This window comes from Thermobia domestica, chromosome 15 (genome assembly GCF_964235325.1).
Source record: "Thermobia domestica chromosome 15, izTheDome1.hap1.1, whole genome shotgun sequence".
Taxonomy (NCBI): Eukaryota; Metazoa; Arthropoda; class Insecta; order Zygentoma; family Lepismatidae; genus Thermobia; species Thermobia domestica.
The window spans coordinates 70,615,773-70,638,175 of record NC_137468.1 but is presented as its reverse complement, the minus strand read 5'-3'; the positions used below and the strand labels follow the sequence as shown (position 1 = coordinate 70,638,175).

General features: G+C 36.2%; 1 protein-coding gene across 1 annotated transcript in view; it reads left to right on the top strand.

Annotated features, from left to right (window-relative positions):
* Nucleotides 1-22,403, top strand: part of LOC145671073 (transmembrane protein 19) — an 83,328-nt gene that overhangs the window by 42,897 nt on the left and 18,028 nt on the right. The gene's annotated exons all lie outside the window — the stretch shown is intronic.

Sequence of the window (22,403 nt, the reverse complement as noted above, 5' to 3'; positions counted from 1 at the left end):
CCAAAGAGGACCGAAGTTTAATACAAAGGGGGTCGGTACGTTGTTTTTCCTTAATTTCGTTAAAGTCTAGAGCTGAAGAATCCTGTACCGTAAGAAAATTTACATACCGGAGCTCTTGTTCCTTAGTTACCTCAGGAGCATTTCGGCTAAGTATATCAGCAATTTGATTGGACCGGCCGGATAAATGTTCGAAAATTAAATCAAAACGTTGCAATTTCAATAAAATACTGGTGGTACGAGGATCCAAGTTCTTCATTGTAAACGCATGCGTAACGGCAGCGTTATCACAATGAATATACGTAGTCCGACCCAAAACATATTGAGAAAAATATTCGCAAAGGAACAGTACGGCTAAGAGTTCAAGTTGAAAGATTGATAAAGATAGTTCATGTGGTCGAACACGACGACTAGCATAAGCTATCACCACAGGGTCTGCTTCCGGAGAAGGGTATTGGCACAAATAGCCTGCTAAATTCTCTGCACAAGCATCCGAATAAATATGATAAGGAAGAGAAAAATCGGATTGGCCTAAAGCTGGAGGTTGACTAATGATTTCTCTTAATTTGAATACTTCTCTAAGAAAAGTTCTAGCAATTCGGGTGTCATCTGGAATTTCTTATCCTTTTTAAGAAGGTCGAAAAATGGAGCTGTTAGTCCTGCGAAGTTAGCTATGAACTTACGTCTTCAACCAATTAAACCTAAAAATTGTCTGACCTGTTTCTTGGATTTTGGAATAGGAAAACATCTTATCGGTTCGTTGTGACGCGGGTCTGTCTTAACTTCCTGGCCACTTATTACATGTCGTAAGAAGTGGATCTCTTTCTGCAGGAAACTACACTTCTTAAAATTTAAAGAAAAATTAGCCGATCTAAAAATTTCAAAAACACGTTCCAAATGTTCAAAATGTTGATCTAAAGTGATACTAGAGACGAGAACGTCGTCAAGATAGACCGTTACGTACGATTTCGTAAAATTTTGAAAAAAAACTATACATTACATTTTGAAAAATAGATGGAGCACTTTTAATTCCCATCGGAAGAACAGTCATGACATTGTCTGCCTAAGTAAACAAAGCTGGTACAGTTATACGAAGAAGGATGAAGTCCTATTCCGTAATAGCCTGACGAGCAATCAAAATTACTGAAATAGATAGCATGCTTTGGCAACACGATTGAGGATGTCCCCAATCGGCTCCACTTGTATTTTAGATGAAATTACCTTTTTATTGAGATATCGCAAATCAAGGACTGGGCGTACGCCACCAGAAGCTTTTTTCACACAATGGATCGGGTTGCGGTAAGGAGAAGGTTGTTCTTTGGCGATCCCTAACTTAATCCATTTTTGAAGCTCTTCCTCAAATGCCGCCTGCATAGACTGGGGAATAGGATAATACGGACCGACAATAGGCACCTCATCCGTCAATTCGATCCTGCACAGGGGTGTTCTAACTCTTCGCGGATATTCGGAAAAGAGATCTCTATTTTTAATAAGTAAATTTTGTAAGCGTTGTTTCGAAGAGGAGTCGAGATCGTCTCGAGAGGAAATATAAGTTCGAATTTCGTCTTCACTAAGATTAGATTCAAATTCCGTCACTGACCTAGCTATATGCTCCAACCTAACCGAATCTGTCAATGAACCCACTTTAGACTGATCTATACTATTAGAAGTTTCGCTTACGACCGCAACTATCTTTTCCAGTGACTTTTGAAAAGGACTAGTTTCGATTTCAACCATCGAAATAGAAACTGAAAGTATGTTCGGTTTTGTGGTTTCAATAACAATTTCCTTCCCGGAATTATCCTTCAATCTAACTTCTCTTCTACATCTATCAATCACTCCTTGGAACTTGTCCAAGAAGGGACAACCCAAAATTAAATCAGTCCTTAAATATTTTATGACAAAGACTGGCACATCAAAAATCCGGTTCTGAATGTTTAGATTAAAAGTTTAAACACCCTGCACAGAAAATTTCTCCTTGCCGGCAAAGGCGCCCAAAGTCAATCCTGAATATGGTCTTAACTTAGCAGATGGGAATTTCTGCTTAAGTTTTCTCCATATCTCCCAGTCCATCAGGTTCAGATCAGAGCCGCTATCTATTGTACAATTTAACGTTACACCCCCTATATCACCACTTACTACCGGAGACGATGAAAAATAATGTTCACTAATTGGTTCTAATATTTCGTCTTCTACTACAAAATTTACATTGAAATAAACTGATTGTTGATTAATATCAAAAGTCTGAGAAATTTCATTAGGTTCCAACGGTATTAAAGTTTTAGGAATAGTTTCTAACGTCTGATCAATTATAATGGGGTCTTCGTCCTTACCGCAGCCAGCTTCCCCCATTTTCAAAAGTGACTGCCTTTCTAGTTTTCCGGGGCCGGAGCCCGTCGGTCTGGGGTCGTACTATTAACGTTTATGTTTCCAGAGTTATTTGTAAAAATTGTGTTATCACTATTTCTTTCATTACTTTGACCGGAAGTGTTTTCTGATGACTCATGCCTATAGTTCGAATTTCCATTTCGACTGCCACGCCACCTTCGTCGGAAGTTACGATTCCTTCCTCGGTACGATCCAAAGCCTTGATTGTTTTGCGCGTTTTGACCATTCCGATTATTCCTATTATCATTACCGTATCTTAAATTATCTCGGTTAGTACGTTGGCTGTCGAAGTAGCTAAGAAAATCAGTTTGACTTCCACTTTCTAGTTGTTGACTTTTATTTTTAACGACTTTAGCCTGTTTGGCAGAAAACCGTCTCGCAGGAGGTCTTAAATCACTCGCGTGCGCGTTTGCGTGACCCGACAGTGCTGCAATCTTAGCCATCAATTCATCGATGTCTGAACACGGGCTTACCATGAACAACCGCGAATCCTCAGCTGGCAAGCAACCCAATAAAATATCTATCAATTCGGACTGATCTGGCACTTCAGTTATATTGAAATAAACCTCGACTATATACCAAGCAAACTCAAGCAATGTAGAAAATTTCGACCTATTGAATCTTAAAGCTTGCAAAGCTTTCTTATGGATCCTTTCCATACTGGCAGAACAATACTGTTTCTTAAAAAGTTTTACAAAATCTTCATAACTTTTAATATCGCGTGCCACTGATTGCAGCCACGCTTCGGCCCCCGCATCAAACACTTCGATACTATTAAAAGTTTTTCGGCATCAGACAATCTATACATATCCAAACATCGTTGTAAATTTCGCAAGAAAGATCGGCCTGCACCTGCAGTCACCTCTCCATTAAAATCCGGAAAGTCTTTAAGGTCTTTAGGTTTGATAATAGACGATGAGAAACTAGGAGAATTTTGAAAACCACTACTAGGTGAAAAGAAAAATGGGTTAGAAGTTACTGGATAAACATCAGGTTTTTCGCCTTGCCAATGCCATGGGGATTCCAAGTTCGGGGTGGTTGTCATAAAAGAAGACCCGAAACAATTTCCTAAGTTAGTACTCTCGTAAATCTTGTTTTGCCAATTACCTGCCATATTATGATAATTGCCATTACCACTCGACAAAGGAGGAGTCGACAGGTTGTATACAAAAGGATTGTTAGTGGGGATATTCCTACTTCGGTTACTTGTTTGAGAAAGCCCGGTTTCAAAGTTCACGTGCGCTTTTTTTCTAGGAATTTCCTGATCTACAGACTTGTCACTTTTACTATCCTCATGCAAAGCTAATTCTAACTTTTCTAATTGCTGTTTCAATGCTGTTACTTCACTTCCTATTTCGCATTGATACTTCTCTAATCTTTCATTTCTTTTGGAATTCAGGATTTTAGCTCGCCCACTGCGCCCTCAACTCCATCCTGCTTACTTTTAACTTCTTGTAAAACAATATTCTGCGCTTCTATCATCTCAGGTAATTGTTGCAAACGCGTATCCTGAGATTCGAGCGTACTCAAGGTTCCCTTCATATTATGCTCAAGTGTTTGAATTCGTAATTCATTACTCTCGACCTTCGTGCTAACTATCCTAACATTATCCATTAATTTCTGGCTTGCAACTTGCAATTCCTCATGAGCTTGTATTTTTACTTGCTCCAACTTAGAGGATAATTGCTGCACGGTTATAGCAGTTTGTTCAATTTTAGACTGCACCTCAGTAATTTGAGTCCCAAATTTCTCGAACCCTTCGTCGATTTTCTGGTTAACTTTGCTCACCTCCTTTTTACTACTAACTACCTCGTAACTGATTTCGTCTATCTCCTTGAACAGCTTTTCCATCATTAACATAAGACCGTCCTCCCGAGAGACAGACGACACAGTACAATTGTCTTGTAAGACAGGTGACGAGGTCGCGATGGGTGCATTGTCAGAAATACCATTATCAAGCGTAAATTCCTTGTTCCCCTTTTCGGGATCCTAATCATTGCCATTATTAGGCTGAGGTAGTTTAGCTGCTTCGCACCCTGCACATACCCAACGGTAGGAATCAGCGCTTACTAAAGCAAACATGCTAGAGGTATTCTTCATACCTACACAATCAAAATGAAACCAGCGAAGGCAACTCTCGCACATCACGGCTTTCACTTTCTCTACTCCTTCATTACTGACTACTTGATGCGCATTATCACAGCATGCGTATTCTTTTTGCTGAGAACCCGAACAAACGCTATCCCCATCGGAGCCACTTCCACGAGACGCCATTTTACAATCGATTTACAAACACAGTTAGCATGAAACAAAACAAAAAGACATTGAAACTTTCACTTCAAGAACACTATATACTTATATAAACACTCATGAGATATTTCCAGTCAAGCCTCCAGTCCCAGCACCGGAAAACAAAACTCACCCACCATCTCTCCACTTCACTTCCACTTCACCTGCTTAATATTTGAATTATCCATTAATATTATTACACGTTACTTCTCGAGCAGTACTCAGACAAGAGAATCATCCTAAGGCTGGGTCGCCATTTTAATGTTACGATTTATTTCGATTTCTTCCTTTCCTCAGAATTTGGCCTAGGTTGAATACTCTCCTGGGTACTGAAGGTACTCCAGGCTATCCAACCGTAACTTAAATTGTATTTGCACAACGAAAAAAAAAACTTAAGTTAAAATATAAAAGAAAAATAAAATAACATCCGCAATAATGAAGAAAGAAAGGTTTGGAAAAGAAAAAAAAAGAAATATAAAATAAAATAAACTACGCTTCGAATCAGAATCTTTCTCCTGTTGAGACCACTGCGTCAAGCACTGTAACTGTTGATAATATCCTTCGAATTTAATTCTTTCGTTCTAAGACCACTTGCCAAATATTGTTAATCGAGCTTATAACTAAGGGATATTCAGATCTCATAACACAATGACTACTACTTCATACAGTACAAACTAAATTTATTGTTAGAACAGAAAGAAAAAAATGAACTACAATGACAGAGCTCCCCTTCCCGCACGGGTAGGAAAAGACTGAAGCACACATTGCAAGTGGAAAAGAAAAATATATATAATTAGGTTGAGAATTTAGTTCCAAATTATGTTCTTAATTCCAAATTTATCTTCACCAATCTTACTTTCACAACAATTTCTACGTGCTCAGAACTACTTTTTAACGCACCTCTTACATTTCCAAAGAAAATTTCGTTCCGGTTATAGTTAGTTAGTAAATTTCGTACAATATAAACTCCATTTGGTCAATCCGATTCTTAGTACAAGTACATTTTAGAATTTTGAAGATTTAGAGTTACATAAAACAAAATACAAGTCCCTTTTTATATCGGTTGACCTATATAAAAAAAATGAATTATTATGTTACTCAAATTAAACTTTGTCACAATTTAGTATTAAATTTTACAATTGTTTAAAAAAAACACTATTACATCATTCGAAAGGAGGGGGGGGGGGTAACATTTCTTTGGCCTGCTGATATACATTAGGAATACAAAAAACTATTACAAGGGTTTACGGCATACTTATTAAATCGGTTCACAATCTGAATACAATTTTCATCCAACAGATTTCCTAATGGCTGAGCACCCTATGAAAGTGGCAGCGGTGGAGATAGAGAATGGCCGGGCCTACATGAACACACTGAAGAAATAAAATATTATCTTATTTCGAGCGGGCAACCTGTCTATTTCAGGCGCAACACGTCTCTAAATACACACTTTCTTCATATATTTAACTATTTCTTTGCCCATGGCTCATTAAATAGCAACTTCTCCAGTCTCACTTGGTTTAGCACAAATTTTCAACTACTGATCGTATCTGCCAAATATTTCTTTACACTACAGGGTGAGCGGACAAGCTTCAGGTAATTCCATTATCACAAGCATTTATATTAATAACATGTCAGCAGGATAGAGAGAGAGAGCAGTGAACGTTCTAAACATCACCCCAGGTTTATAATTCCATACATAAAGTTTACTAGAAGGGTCCTATTAACCACAAACAACAGAGCCAATTTCAGATTTTGGTACACAATAGTTAACGATACTAAAACTAACCTAACCAAGTAACGAACAAGGAAATCAATTCATACAAAACGAGAGAGATTTAAATGCAGATTGGATATGGAGAGGTGCTAACCTATACTTAAATTTTTGGCATTTGATGTTCCGACCGAGGCAAGTGGAAGTGGAAGTGAAGGGAGAGGAAGGACGAATTTTATCACCCAGGCGACTGAGGACCCATGCTTGACTGGAAAGATTTACTTTAAGCAATCATGTTTCTAGATTCCATTACTCTGAAGAAACGCATCTCATGTTACTTTTATCATCGTAGAAACAATTTACAATAAGCAGGCGTATATATTAACTTATTTTTACTCCCCCCTTTTTGTTTTAATATACAAAAAATATAAATTTCGAAAACCGAGAATTTAGTTCATAGTTCATAGTTTTGATGGAATTTATGATAATTTATAGAATTTAGTCACCAATTGATCCGGATTGAAGCAAAAATTTAACCAAACATAGCAACCATCTTCTCAAAAAAAACTTCTACACCTGGAACCTTCCTAGTCACATGGTCTTCTAAATTTCAAGGCCTGCTTCTCAAAATATCTAAAGTAGCTGCATCCCAATTTAAAGTAAGAGGCTATTGTTACCTGAAAGGTCTTGAAGTGCTTTTCAGTTCTGGATATTACCGTTCCTCCGGACAGCAAACGCCATCATAGCCGGTACTCGTGCATATTGATACGGAAGGAAAGTTCTGTTATTTCACCTTACATGTTTTTAATCTGTTTATAGTAGTTAGTCAGCCTTCATTTCTCACCCTTCGTCCACTCCTGAAGTTTCACTAGTGAAAAACTTACATAACTATTTAATCTTGGGTGTTTTGTCAAAATTTATTACATCTCAGTTGCCTGAGATGTTATCACTACGCAATAGTCACGCGGAAAAAGGACGCTATTTCCTCCCGGCGAGGATAGCTTCACTTCGCCCCCCTTTTTCCTGATTGGTACAGATTACCGGAAAATATTTGAAATTTTAACATGCTTATCGACCTAATATACATATATTAAAACGATTGCAATTAAAGTAAGAATATCTAAATTAATTACCTACTGAAAATAGTTTAAAATTAAATTTTACAAAAAAAAACTTGATGTCCTTTGTTTTTCATTTTGTTTTTTCTCACTTGGTGGCAGCACATTCACGCATAGCGAGGACTATAAACGAACAATTGATGTGGCTTTGGATCGAACTCGAAACAAGGCGCCATTTTGGATCCTCAGATCCCAACGATCTTATACTAATATAAACAATTATACATGAGCGGAAAAGGGACCGTCTCACGATTCAGAAGAAATATAATAATAATTAAATCATCTCTTTCGTTATTTGAAAAAAGAACACGAACACGATCAAATCAGAAATGAACACGATGTTCGGATTTTGTATATCACTGAACGACCTAACCTAATAGTTCATTCTCATTTTTAGAACAGATTGCAGAAGATGTAAAACTAATACGCAAGGTGATGGACAATATCGTGTCCGAGCGTTTCTCGAGGTTTTCCGTTTCCTTCAACTTCTAATTTCACCAATTATTGCAGAGAGACAGGTACAGATGGTCAGCTAATTAGTTTCTGTAGTGATCACATACATGGTTAGTATTATGACGAATGGTCTTAAAAGACAGTAGAAAAATATACACATAAAACCATGTTATTGCTACAACTACCTGTTGTAGAACCCTAACGTACAATGAAAGGCCATGGGTTCATGTGCTGTTTGCCCCAGACAGATTTGTCCATCTACTTGGATAAGCAGAGAACTAGATTCAAGACTATAGACGTCCTAGGCGTACTTACATAATCATGACCCATTAATGTATGCCTGTGGCCCATACGAGGCGTTTCTGGCTTAAATCAATTGTAAGCTATTATTAGTTTACTGCTGTGGAATCCAATTCCATTCAAGATACGTCTCGTGGTATCGTGGAAATATGTCGTACTTTTCTGTGGTTTTCTGGCGTACTAAACGTCTGTGGTTTGTTCAGGTGTAATACCTAGCAGCAGGCCCCTGGTCCCAAGAAACTTTGGCGCCCTTTCTCCGTTATTTCTTCTTATTCAGTGTAGGCCTAAATAGTACAGCCGCGTCCGCTTAGATTAATCCACCAGTAGCGGTTCAGAACGTACAGAACCAAGTGCACGGATTTTACTGCCAGCTAATAGCCTCAGCTCCTCCTAGCACGAGTAGCGTCGTAACAAGAAAACTCATCGCGCGCGGTGTCAACATTGTTTTCAATGTAGATCTTCTGTAAATTCCTCTTTCGTAAATAGTCTCTCTCTCTATCTTTTTTTTTTTTCCCTTCGGATACCGTACTTCAATCTCGATGTTTTCTTTTTAATCTGTTCAGGGAAATTTGCCCTCCTCCTGAGCCAGGTTGCTGTGGCCTATGCGCTAAAACCGTCGTTGTAGACACTTGGCTACTTTTGGTCCTTCAATCTGTGCTCTTTTGTTGAAGATTCGACCATGGTTACTACACCGCTGGACCATGGAGGAAAAAGTCAACAAGTGCGGAAAAGCATATAGCATTTTCGAGGCACTGAACCACGATCTTGCTATAAATATGTGCCTGTCTATGTGAAATGACGAACAACTTCGTCTTATTGTGCAGGAAAGAGGGCATCCTATCTGCAAACTGATCGCGTTTGGCGCCTCGTGGTAGGCGTCCTTGACTACACAGTGTCACACGATACTTGTTCCTAATGTAAAGGTTGATCAATGTACACGCCTTTATCGTTCAGTGGTTCAGAAAAAGGTTCTATCCCTTCCTTTTCCTCTATTTCTTCGGAAGAGAAATTAAAGGTGATGAATAAGTGTATAAGAGAAAATAATTTTCATTTGCTGGATATGGAACGGGCTCCCTTGGGGGGGGGGGAACAGTGGAATAATGTTAGAGAGTACACTTCTGGTACGGTGGGTCTCTGGGTACACCCCAGGTCATATGAGTTTGTGGTGAAGAACATTGTGTCCATGGGTTTTTATCGGGATTATGTTTCCTCGCACGTTCTCATTCCATCAGTTCTTCACATAATCATTCACTTTCATTAATCATACATCTCCTTTACCCTACAGGGCATAGTCGTTGATTGTAAAATTGAAAGATTTGGGAAAGCCTCCATATAGCAAATTTCCTAGCTGCACGTACAGCGGTTCAAAAACGCCTCCTCCTCCTCCTCATCGTTCCACCATAGTAAATTCATACAAGTAGGCAACATTGTAGGCAATATGTATTATGTATATCCAAAATAGTAATACTAAATTTCATGCTTTCATGTTAAGCGGTGGAAAAGCAACATGTAATAAGTTTTTTGTGTAAATTGTTCCATATTTTACATCATTGGGCAATTCCATGCAGTTAAGGTTTGATAATATGTAGTCTATAACTGTCTAGAAGGAACACACATTTCAGTGATGAAGGAATGAATAAAAATAGGTTGAATAGCTCCAAAGATTACCTCGAAGAAATTTCACAAAATCTGAAACTGTCGTTAGTATTTAATCCATAACGAGTCTATTACTCTTTTGCAGTAGGCATCATTGTAAGTAAATTAATACGAAAATGTAAATAAAATGCAATGAATGCTAAAAGACTATGTATAAAATGTTGGCATCCTTGCCGAATACTTCTTTAAAACGAAATAGATATTGTTAGAGATCTGATGTTAGGTAAAATGCCTATTCCTTAATTTAGACACAATTAAAATGACCATTCTAAAGTCCATTTGGAAAGATGGGGTCTTTGCTTCAATTTAAGCAAATAAGATATTTTGCCTATTTTACTCTATATGCCTACATTATTGCTTAAATGCCGAATATTGTTATAACCACATAGATCTTTTGTTTCAAAAACTGTTTCTATCTGTTCCAAAAAATGTAAAAATAACAGAAACTAACTTACATCTAGGTCAGATTCCTTACATTATGTCGAGCTAATGTCGCTGCGAGAAATGAGGACTATTTGGGACTTGGACAAATTGAAGACAATTGGATCAGTTCCGAAAAGTAAAAATGTACTAAGCGAATTTTATCCTTATCTTCTTATTGCCTTAAATATGTCCCGATCATCTATGGCAGTAGAAGAATCGTTTTCATTTTTAGAAATGTATTGTGGAAGATATAATTTTTTGAATTAAGAACTTGAAAATATCTAGTTATCGTGTGCAATTGCAATTAATGATTCTTTATAAAGGACTGCCAAAATGATTCAATTTATTCTTTTCGAATATATCTAATAATTTATCTACTCATGTAAAAGTAGCCAACAATTTCTTTCTTCGGACTGTTTTATGTAAAGTGATGAAGAAGTTTGTAATGTTCCCTTCAGAGAAGAATACAAGTGCGCGGTGAGGAAGCGGGAAGCAGAGGGTGTAGTTGTTGCCCTCTGAAAACTTCTACGATAGTTTATTATTCTCCAAAGACAAACTTTTTTTCAGAGTTGCCAGGTGTATTGTGATACCATGTTTGTGTAGACATTCAACGAAATGTTCCCTGCTGATCATTTGGAGGGAGGAGATGCTGTAAATCAAGCTTCAGTGACACCTGACACATGGCTAGTCAGCAGTTAAAGAGCGGAGAAATTCCGCCTTACTGTTAGTCTTTAAAATGAAGGACGAAAAAAAAAAAAAGCGTTTGAAAAACTTATCAATGAATATATTTATTTGAGAGTAAGTATGCTACTCATTTCGCTATAGTTTAATTTATTAGAGTACAGAGAGAATCTGGAGAGATTGTTTGGAAAAATAAATACAAATTATTTGACACTTTTTTTCAGTCTCGATACTTCCATAGCCAGAAAATAAAATTATCAATCAATTTACCTCGCATCACCATTGAATTAATTCTTCTTGCAGCTAGCAAACATTATCGACTCGAACAAATTATTATTATTATTATTATTATTATTATTATTATTATTATTATTATTATTATTATATTTATATCATATTTTGGTTTAAAGTAGTTTTAAACTTAAAAATTTGACAGGATCTGTGATTACTGTCCTTCTTGGTGATTACCCGTTTGTTAATTTCGTAGCTTTCTTCCTGAAGAAGAATATCATCATGGCTGATTACCTAAAGGAATTAGCTGTTATTCTTACAGTTCCCAAAACTTTCTTACAGCACTTACGAATATTAATGATGGAAATGCAAATATCAGGATAATTTATACAAAACTGAAGGGTAGTTACAGGGATACATATGTAGTTGAAACATGAATGCAAATGTTTGCTTTTGATTGGTCAAAACAGGAAATTGTCAACAAATGTTTATCTTGTCGGTCTAACAGCTGCCTACAGTTTTTTAAAGGGTTTGGGTACAAAACCTCGCGGACCAAAACCTCGCCTGGCCAAAACCTCGCCTCCCAAAACCTCGCCTGGCCAAAACCTCGCCTCCCAAAACCTCGCCGGGCCGAAACCTCGCCTGGCCAAAACCTCGCCGCCCAAAACCTCGCGGGACAAAATCTCGCCTGGCCAAAACCTCGCCGGCCAAAACGTCGCGGGGCCAAAACATCGCCTGGCCAAAACCTCGCCACCCAAAAGCTCGCGGGCCAAAATCTCGCCGGGCCAAAACCTCACCTCGCCAAAACTTCGCGCCCCAAAATGTCGCCTGACCAAAATGTAAATGTTCCAACAGATGATAAGGATGACGGTATAAAAGACGCTGTTTCAGAAAAGTATCACGGGTATTTGACTAAGTCCCGCGATACCATATGAAAATTCTATTTCTGTATTAGAGGATTTCAGTGTGAAGGTAGGGCGACAGGATGTTTTTAAACTGGTTATAGGGAAAGAAAGTCTGCATAAGGAAAGTAATGACAACTAACGGGGTTAGTTTCGTGAACTTTGGAACATCCAAAAACTTAAAATTTTAACAAAAATCTAATAATATTTATGAAAGTATGAAATGATATACGAGTTTTTACGACGTTCCTTGATTATGTCCTGTAGGTTAAAGGAGACGTAGATGACCAGGATGAAGGAAATGATCGAATAAAGAAAGTGGGAGGAAACGGGAATAACCCGAGAAAGCCCACGCACACAATGTTTTGTATCTTCTTCTTCTTCTTCTTCTTCTTCTTCTTCTTCTTATTATTATTATTATTATTATTATTATTATTATTATTATTATTATTATTATTATTATTATTATTATTATTTGTAATGTGAAATTGCATATTAAGAAACTCATTGGGTAAATTTTAAAGAAAAGTTTCATTCGCGGCGAGGTTTTGGCCACGCGATGTTTTGGGCGGCGAGGTTTTGGCAACGCGAGGTTTTTGCCCGGCGATATTTTGGGCGGCGAGGTTTTGGCCACGCGAGGTTTTGGCCCGGCGAGATTTTGTCCCGCGAGGTTTTGGCTGGCGAGATTTTGGGCGGCGATGTTTCGGCCGCGAGATTTTGTCCGTATCCCTTTTTAAAGGAAGTTTTTCCAAACATTTTTTTAAAATAGTTTTAGTTTTGTCAACAAAATTTCAATAACTAATTGTCAATGGTTACTCAAAATATAACCTCCTTTCTTTTTTAGTATCGTATCGAGATACTTGTAATTACGGTTATGAAAGAACTATCCAACAACTTACCAACGTGAGCGATTTGACCCAAAATTATCCATTTCAGTTGCAGTTATGCTTGGCTAATAAGGGCAGATTTAGGGGCACTTGATCAGATTTGACTCGGAATCTGAACAAATTTTACACATTAAAATTATATACATGTTAATAGAAGTACTTATCACGCATACAAATAAGCAGTAGAATTTAGTAACAAACTGGAATGATTCATTCTGAAAGATTAGTGAAAAACCGAAATTAAAAAACTCGAGCAGAAACAGAAATGTAACAATCAAATGATATTTCTCTTCATACTCTAAATATATTCCCTTTAACTTACAAACTATATATTTATTAACATTCGGATATAGGAAATAAATTACAAATTAAGAGTACTTTTTAAAAATGCTCATCTTTTAAATTATAAACAAAGGAGGATTAAGAATGGAATAAAATCCAAGTAATTATATAGGAGTAGTTGGGGTAAGTGGGGACAGGCGCGTTTTCTAAAATCTGGTTAAAAGTATGAAAACAGTTTCTGCAAATTTGAAGACTGTGAACATGCTGCCATTCGTCTGGTAGAGTGGTTTTAACTAATATGAAGAGTATAAAAGAATAACCCTAAGCCAAAAATGGGTCCATGTTTTACCATGCAATCAACTTTCGTAGAACTTTCAGCACTTGGCTATCCTGAGATAATTGTCATAGAAACACTAGGGGAAAACATTGTACAATTAAGAAGAGATGCTTAGGTAGTTATAAAAATTGAATGTATTGTGTTATGTTGCACAATTAAAGTGTCCGCACTTACCCCACATTTTTATACAGTGGGGAAAGCGGGGACACAAATTTTATACCTGTGGGGTAAATGGGGACAAATTTTATATCTGTGGGGTAAGTGGAGACACATATTTGATATCTGTAGGGTAAGTGAGGACGCGGACACAGATGCAGGTATTTCCGATAATACATCGAAGATGATAAAGGCAGTGCAATGGCAATGCCTCGCTTAGAGCATGTGGAAGAAAATGAGCAGCTGATTAAGTGAAAAATTGGTATATTGGCAGAGTCATAAAGTCAGTTAGCAAAAATGTGTATGAAATGAAGTTCCTTGAACGAATTGGCATGCAATTTCGTTTTCCATTTCGAGAAGATGTAGATACTGTACACAAAAGGACCATTTTCTATGGCCCTATTAAGTTTGACAGTGTGATACCTTTCGTAATTAAGTCTTCAGTTGTAGCTGATATTGATAAACACTGTCGTTTCTTTATAGCAAAACTGTAGGTTTCAAATCTAGTCCATGCAGTCAATGTTTTGTGTAGAATCTATTTGTATCCTATAAACTATAAATAGATTTGTATTAGATGCCTTACAATGCTCAGTAATAGTCATCACTTTTTAAGGCAACGCCCTATGAATCTACATAGGCTTCTGTGTGTAGCCTACATTTATTCTTATTTGTCCATTTTTAGAACTGTTATTCAGCAGTACATTTGTTAGTATTCAGTATTTGGTTGTTATAATCCAGAGACGTGCCTCATCAGGAGCTCTTTTTTATGTACAACACTAAACCTTAAAGCTTATCTTGTTTGTCTCCACTTCCCAGTACCGAATATCAAGCCTCAGGGCAAACTGTAATAACATATTTTTCATTATTTCAATGTTTCTGAGAAAAGTAAATGATGTCCAGCAAATATTACTAATATCAGAGTTTTCTGAACAAAATAAAACATATTTTTGAAATATTGACATTACTATTATTATTATTATTATTATTATTATTATTATTATTATTATTATTATTATTATTATTATTATTATTATTATTATTATTATTGCAAAACTACAAAATATTACATTCCTTGAACAGTGCACAATTTACATTTTACAGATTATTAAAATATAATTATTCACTAATACACGTTATTGTGATAAGCCTCACAACAGCATCCTCAAACCTTCGCCGAGATTACAAACAAAAGATCTCCTCCAGTTCCTTACCAGAGGGTAGCGTTCCCAAAACTGATGCAACGTTCCCTCTTTGTACTGCCATGCTGATGCGTTGCAGTAGAAACGAGGTTGCTCTAGCATCTCCTGACGATAAACGAATGCGATGACCAACTTCTTTTATAAAGTTAAGGCCTTCGGGACCCCATGAACCACCCGATTCGACAGCTATAGCGACAAAATATTTGTCGTGTAAATTGCTATATTTCCTGCGCTTTTCTGTTTCCCGGCGAGCAGCCACGTTGCCAGCTTGTGCTGAGGAAGAATGTATATTTGAAGGGGCGAAGGTGTCGGAACAAGTAAAATCCCATAGAAGTGCTTTTCCTTTCTTCCACGGTATTAGAGTCATACCATCTGGCCTCTTGCCGTCTGCACGACTGCATCCCAACGGTTCACATATAGAAGGAACTCCTGCTGAAATTAGTGCCATCATGATAATGTCGTTGACGCTGGAGTGGCGTGAATGTCTTCCCGCACTATTGGCACAGGAGAGTCCATGAAGGCCCTTCTTGTCTACGACACTTCTACAGGCAGGACATCTGTGTTGCTCGCAAACATCTGCTCCCAAACGCAGTGCACTAGCAATTCGAAAACTGTCATTGGGAAGATGTAATCCTAAAGAAGGTGACGGGATAGCATGGAGCCAACTTACTTGTTTTTTCTACATTTGCCACAGTACCATTTTCAAAATGTTGCATCTCTGGCTAGAACTACAGCAGAAATATGAAACTTGGACCTATCAGCAGTAGACAGCAGGTACTCTGTCCCCACTTTCCATTCTTTATTGCCTGTGTTAACATATGGGAGGAAATAGGGTTGTCCCCACTTACCCCAAAAAGCGGGGCAAGTGGGGACAGTAACTGATTTTTAATAAATATTTTATTACGGAACAAGTATTTACATTGCTTCAAAATGAACCCTATGCTTATCAAGTGTACAAACCAAAGTTAATATGACCATACTTTCAGTTTCATAATCCGAAAACTATTACTAGTACAGTAGTTGAACGTTGCAAAAACTGTCCCCCACTTACCCCAACTTACCCTACATTATAACCACCCGCAGCAATAAAAATATTCTTTCTTTAATTTCAATCACTATATCTTAAATATATGCCTCTTTATCTTAAATATAATATACATTATTTTTTTCGATTATGGAGTTGTGCTTTGTTGATGATTAACGAAAAGTAATTAGGAAACTTTTTCGAGTTCATCTTTTTTAGGTTATGTTGTTTCAATTTGCGGCTCACATAAAACGAAAGAGTTCTTCAACTCTAGACTAAATCATAACTAAAGGGTAAGGCCAGGCCGGTAGCCAGCCCAAAAATGTAGGGGGAGGGCGATAGAAGTTAGGGAGCCCCGATACAACCATATTATAGTTCATTTGCAAGCCTACCGTGAAAATTTTAGGGGGGTCAGTAAAATTTTAAGGGGGCCGATCCCCCTAGATCCCCTTAGAATACGGGCCTGGGAAATGCCATGAGTATAAAATAACAGAGGAACTTACGGTAGAGCAAAATCCGTGCAACGATCTGATGGACAGCTATGTCTAATAAGTGCAATGAAAGAGTTCTCTAAAGAACTTTCTTACCACACGACCGGGATCAAGAAATGTTTGTTTTTTGTAGGTTTCTTAGAAAATATTTTGCATTCTTCTATTTCAAATTGCGTCATAATGCTTTTATGGATAATAGATTTAGCTGAGGTCATTATTATTAATTAATATTCTTATGTATAAGTTCATATGTAGAAAGGTGAGAAAACTTGCGATTGTTGGACATGTCATAACATCAAAATGCCACTAGACTAGACTTTACATTGTTTCCTTTGTTGGCATCTTGCACGTATACTTTTATCTCAATTCCAAATACCTGCTTACATTTTATGACATAAAATGAGTAAGAAAGTGGCTCGAGCTTTTCTAAGTGTCGATCCCAGCATTTCTCTGATATGAAAAAGTAAAACAGGAAGAGTTTGGGTATTTGGCATCTAAAAGCGAGATCTCGGTCAAATGAAACGAACAAGTTGCAGTTAGTACTCCTAGTTTTCCTCTATCGTAGGATTGTATTGTATTGTATTGTATTTATTTTCATCCTTTTTCATACAAATTGTTCACAACGTGAACGTATGAGTTGGACACGTCATAAGAACACTGAATGTGTACATATGTATACATTTAGATCTACATGCAATATTAAAATAGTGTGAATTTATGTACAAAAAAAGGTACAATTTTTCATTATTCTAATTTACATACATCGATATAAAACAACAAAACAGTTAATAAAACCTTACATTATAGATATACAAAATATATATACATTAAACCTTATTTACTACAGGCGAGATATTCTTCTACAGAATAGAAACAGTACTCGAGTAGGTAGGACTTGACTGCTTTATTGAAACCAGATGTTTTGTTTTTTAAAGTGGAAGGAAGCTTGTTATAAATATTCACTGCCATAGGAAATGTACTATTCTTATGTACTTTTAAACGTGAGGACTCTACATGAAGATCAGAGGCTTGTCTTGTATTATGCATATGAATATCTGAGTTCAACCGGAAGCTGCTTGTATCTGTCTGTATATCTTTTCTTACAAATTTTAGAAGTTCATATATATATAAACATGGAAGAGGTAAGATTTCAAGAAATTTAAATAGAGGTTTACAAGAAGTTCGAGGTTTACTTCCGGTCATAAACCTTAAAGCTCTCTTTTGTAAAACGAATATGGAATTTAGCAGTGCAGTAGATCCCCAGAATATAATACCATATTTCAATTTAGAATGAAAAAGTCCAAAATAAGTTGTGAGCAGAACATGCTGACTGACACTATTTCGTAAAAGCTTTAACATGTAACAGGTTTGAGCCAATTTACTAGATAATTTTTGAATGTGATTTTTCCAATCTAATGTATCTGACACCCAAAGACCAAGAAATTTTATATCCGAGACGTAATTCAACTTTTTGCCGTTAATTGTTACACAAGGGCGTTTTCTTATCTCGTTTTTTACTACGTGAAAGCACATGCACGAAGACTTTGTTGTGTTTAGTATTAGTTTATTTCTATCCATCCAGTCACTGACGGCAGACATGGTGGAATCTACTGCATTACATAACTCAACGTAAGTTTCTCCAGTTACTAAAATATTTGTATCGTCAGCATACAGAACAATTTTAGCAGAGTCTAAGCATTGTGGCAAATCATTTATATATATTAAAAATAGAATAGGGCCTAAGATGGAACCTTGAGGAACTCCAAATTTTAACTCTTTTGTATCTGAATAACATTTGCTTACTCCCTGAGTTTGACAGTTAATTTCAACAGTTTGCCTTCTGTTGGAAATATACGATTTAAACCAGTCATAAGCATTTCCCCTAATACCATAATCTTGCAATTTTTTAAGTAAAATTTGATGATCAATTGTATCGAAAGCTTTGCTAAGATCAAGAAATATGCCGGTTGTATATTTCTTAGCGTTTATTGAATTTAAAGCAGAATAGAGAAAGGAGTAAAGAGCAGTTTCAGTAGACTTATTTGATCTAAAGCCATTTTGAGCAGGAGATATTAAGTTAAAATTATTTAGAAAGCTAACTAGTCTTATATACATAAGTTTTTCGAAAAGTTTAGAGAAGGTAGACAGACATGATATTGGTCTATAGTTCGATGTAAGATCTTTCTTGCCACTTTTATATAAGGGCTTAACAACTGCTAGCTTCAATGCCTCAGGAAAAACGCCACTACTAAAAGAGTTATTTACTATAAAGCATAAGATATCAGCAATTTCATAGGAGCATTGCTTTAGAATTTTATCAGGAACTTCATCATATCCTGAAGAACTCTTATTTTTCATTTTCAGTGTAGTATTTAAGATTTCCTGACTAGTTACTGGGTGCAAGAACAATGATTTTTCGAAAATATCGTTATGTCTACTAACGTATTGTTTGCTAGGTAGTTTATTGTTCACGTTATTAGTGATAAGCTTTTCCACTTCATTCGTGAAGTAATCGTTAAAAGCATTTGCAATTTCAGTCGGATTTTTAATAATTTTATTTTGACAAGAAACGCTAGTTATCTTAGAGGAGGGTTTTCGTTCCCCAGATTCTTTCCGAATAATTTGCCATGTAGCTTTCATTTTATTGGAAGCTTTCCCAATGTAAGTATCATTCTCTAACATTTTTGCCTGTTTTATGACCTTATGTAAAACTCGTCTGTACATTTTGTGGTATCGTTTAAACACGGGAGTACGGCACCGTCGGGGATACCTTTTATGGATGATTTGTCAATAAGTCACTAAAGATAATCCTTTATCTTGAAGCACGAATGGATACACACTTAAAAAAAAAAAAAAAAAAAAAAAAAGGTTCACTGGAAGGACTTAAAACAAGTTCTAAATTATCGTGAAATGAGAGTAGTCTTCACAAATATGAACCAATAGCCATGTGATAAATGTGAAACATTGTGTCAAGTGCCATGCTGAGAATGGACAATGCACACAACTAACACCACATCCGTTACTTCGTTTTCTCCAAGACCCTTCCATACATAATAAGGATTAATTACGTCAACGAACTTTGCTTAAGAAAGTGAATTCAGCTAACGACAAAGATAACTTCGAAGAGGGTTACCTCCAGCTTTAGACAAAAAGGACTTTACATATGGCTTTCTTCTATTTTAACGAAATTAGCTTAGCGAGGTTAAACATGTAAATAGAAACTGAAGAGTGAAAACCATAGCCTATTAAGGATTAGCTAGTTCATATAATGGATTCAATTTATTGTGTTAATTGAAAGTAGGCCTACTTTTTACCTTTATTAAATTATGTAATTACGTCATTATATTCTAATCATCTGATATTTATTCCATCACTTGCATCTTTTTATTTCCTTGAATTGTGATTTCTAGAAGGATCAAGAAATGTTTGTCCTTAGATAGATAGAAATTTAGATAGAAATTTAGATATTAAGACTGGCCACCCTGTAAAAATTCTTCACAGCCGGGAATGGGTGGAGAAACTCAGTTGGAAGAGTCGCAAGACCGAATTCCGTAGCCTTGCAACCTCCTGAGATGCGGATATACCTGGGGGGTGTTTAAATACTTTATATATTAAATATGTGTGTAAAGAATTTTATGCGTCTGTCTAATAAATACGAAAAATGCTTATAACACTTTTAATTAAGCAGCAATTTACAAATCATACTATATGATCTTCAAATACATAAAACTGTAATCATTCGGAAATACCTATTGTATTCACTCTGCTTAATCATTTTAAAAGCAGGGGCCGCGGTGGCTGTGGTAGAGCGCTCACCTCTGGTGCTTGGGGTCCCGGGTTCGATCCCAGCCTCTGCCAAGTGAACTTTTTATTGGACAAACACCGCGTGCGTGGGTTTCCTCGGGGTTCTCCCGTTTCCTCCCACTTTCTTCATTCCACCATTTCATCCATTACTCATCATCACCGTCTCCTTTAGCCTAACCGGCATAACTGTGGGACGTAAAGCTCAAAGATTTCATTTCATTTTTTCATTTTAAAAGCAATTTTATTTCTCTCATCAACTTTCTTCTTCTTCATTATTCGGAGACAGTGCTACACATAACCATTTTCCGCCCAACATATTCTGCCTTTATGATAGTTGAAACTGCTCGACATCTTCCCGTAAGTTTCTTTTAAATTTCGGTATCAGGACCAACCTTTCCAGGAATATTCTTCCGCATTAATTTCTTCATAGTACTCCTTTAACATCTGAATAGTATCATCTTTTCTGTTACGCCTATTGCAACAGAATGTGCAGACTGTGTAGCGAATAGTATTTTTAATGGTTTTATTTCGTCAGGTATAGTTTCAAAATTAAACAAATTATTTTCTAACAAAACAATAATCATAACTTTTTTTTTTCCTCAAAGAACAAAGCTAATCGTAACCAAAATAATGAGAACATTTCTATTGTCTATGTTCAATCAGAATCTCAATGACTCTTGGCAAAATAAAGAATGAATGGGCTATCTTGAAAATAGGAGCACACAAGTATTAAAAATATAATTGCCCAATAAGAACAACTGATTAACGTTCAGGCTTCAAATGTAAGAAAAATACATACCAATGTTCTTCGTATTATTACACTCACAAATGAATATACACTCGTTCACACGAAAAATACTTGTCACTGTAATATTCGTAATTGCTTTTCAAACACATTGATCAGAGAACTTATAAAACGATCACTTATTTCAGCTTTAACACAATTTACACTTAGTGTGCCTCTTTTGCTATACAATATAGACCCTGCATTCTACTATACAAATTAGGTGTAGATCAGCTTACCTTCTGGTAATTAAGCGCTTAGAGTGTACTTTTTGTTTTGTGATTGTTTTCATTATTTGCTGTTAGTTCATTTTCTGTTCCTGCTAATTTATACACTCTGATTTTCCTTTGTATTCAGTAGAGTTTTAAACTCATATACCGACATGGATGTTTTTAGTTAATGCGTATAATCCTTCTTCAATAATTAGCCTTCTTTATACAAACTTTTTCAAGAAATTTTCTTCCTTAAAACTAATTAAGTAAGTTATCTAATATTGGCCTGTAGGTCTTAGAAATTTTTAACAAGAAGAATCAGAATTGCTGTAATACTCTCAAGTGCATGATGAACTAGCGTTATATATATAAAACCCTATTAAAAAAAAAAAAAAACAAAAAAAAAACAGGTACAGCAGAGTCCAAATTTAAATATCAAAAAATATGAGTATATAGATTTTACCAATGAAACGATGATTTTGTAAATTAAAACTACGAGCTTAAATCGTTTAACTTATTCAGCTTCTTAATATCCGAAAATTTATAGTGGGGAAAATTCTTTAATTCGTGCGAAGAAATGAAGTTCATTGAAAGCATTTAAAACTATTGATAATACATTATGTCTACGAAAGCAAAATGTTAGAGAAGAACATTAAATTGATTTTCAATCGACCCATCTCCTCTGCGTCAAGTTTTTATTTGACATAATCCTTATTAATTATTATCGTAGCAGTTATTGCTATGTATCTGTTGTAGACCATCCATCTGTTGAGAACCCAATATAAAAATTGCTTAACAAACCTCTTTGATAGATACTTTGCAAATAAACTTTACGTAAAATCTGTATATTGTCCGTTTCAAAACATAAAAGCCTTGTTTCATACCACTACCAAAAGAGCAACCCAATCCTTGTTAAGACGGCGGTTGCTGGATGTTGCCAAATGTCCGATGTCATTAGGTAGAAGAAGAATTAAGAAAAGAAAGAAAAACAAACATAATGTTATTACTCTTTGTGATAAATTAAATAAAAGAAATTGGAGAAAAGGGGACGTTTGGCAACTTCTTTCCTCTTTCT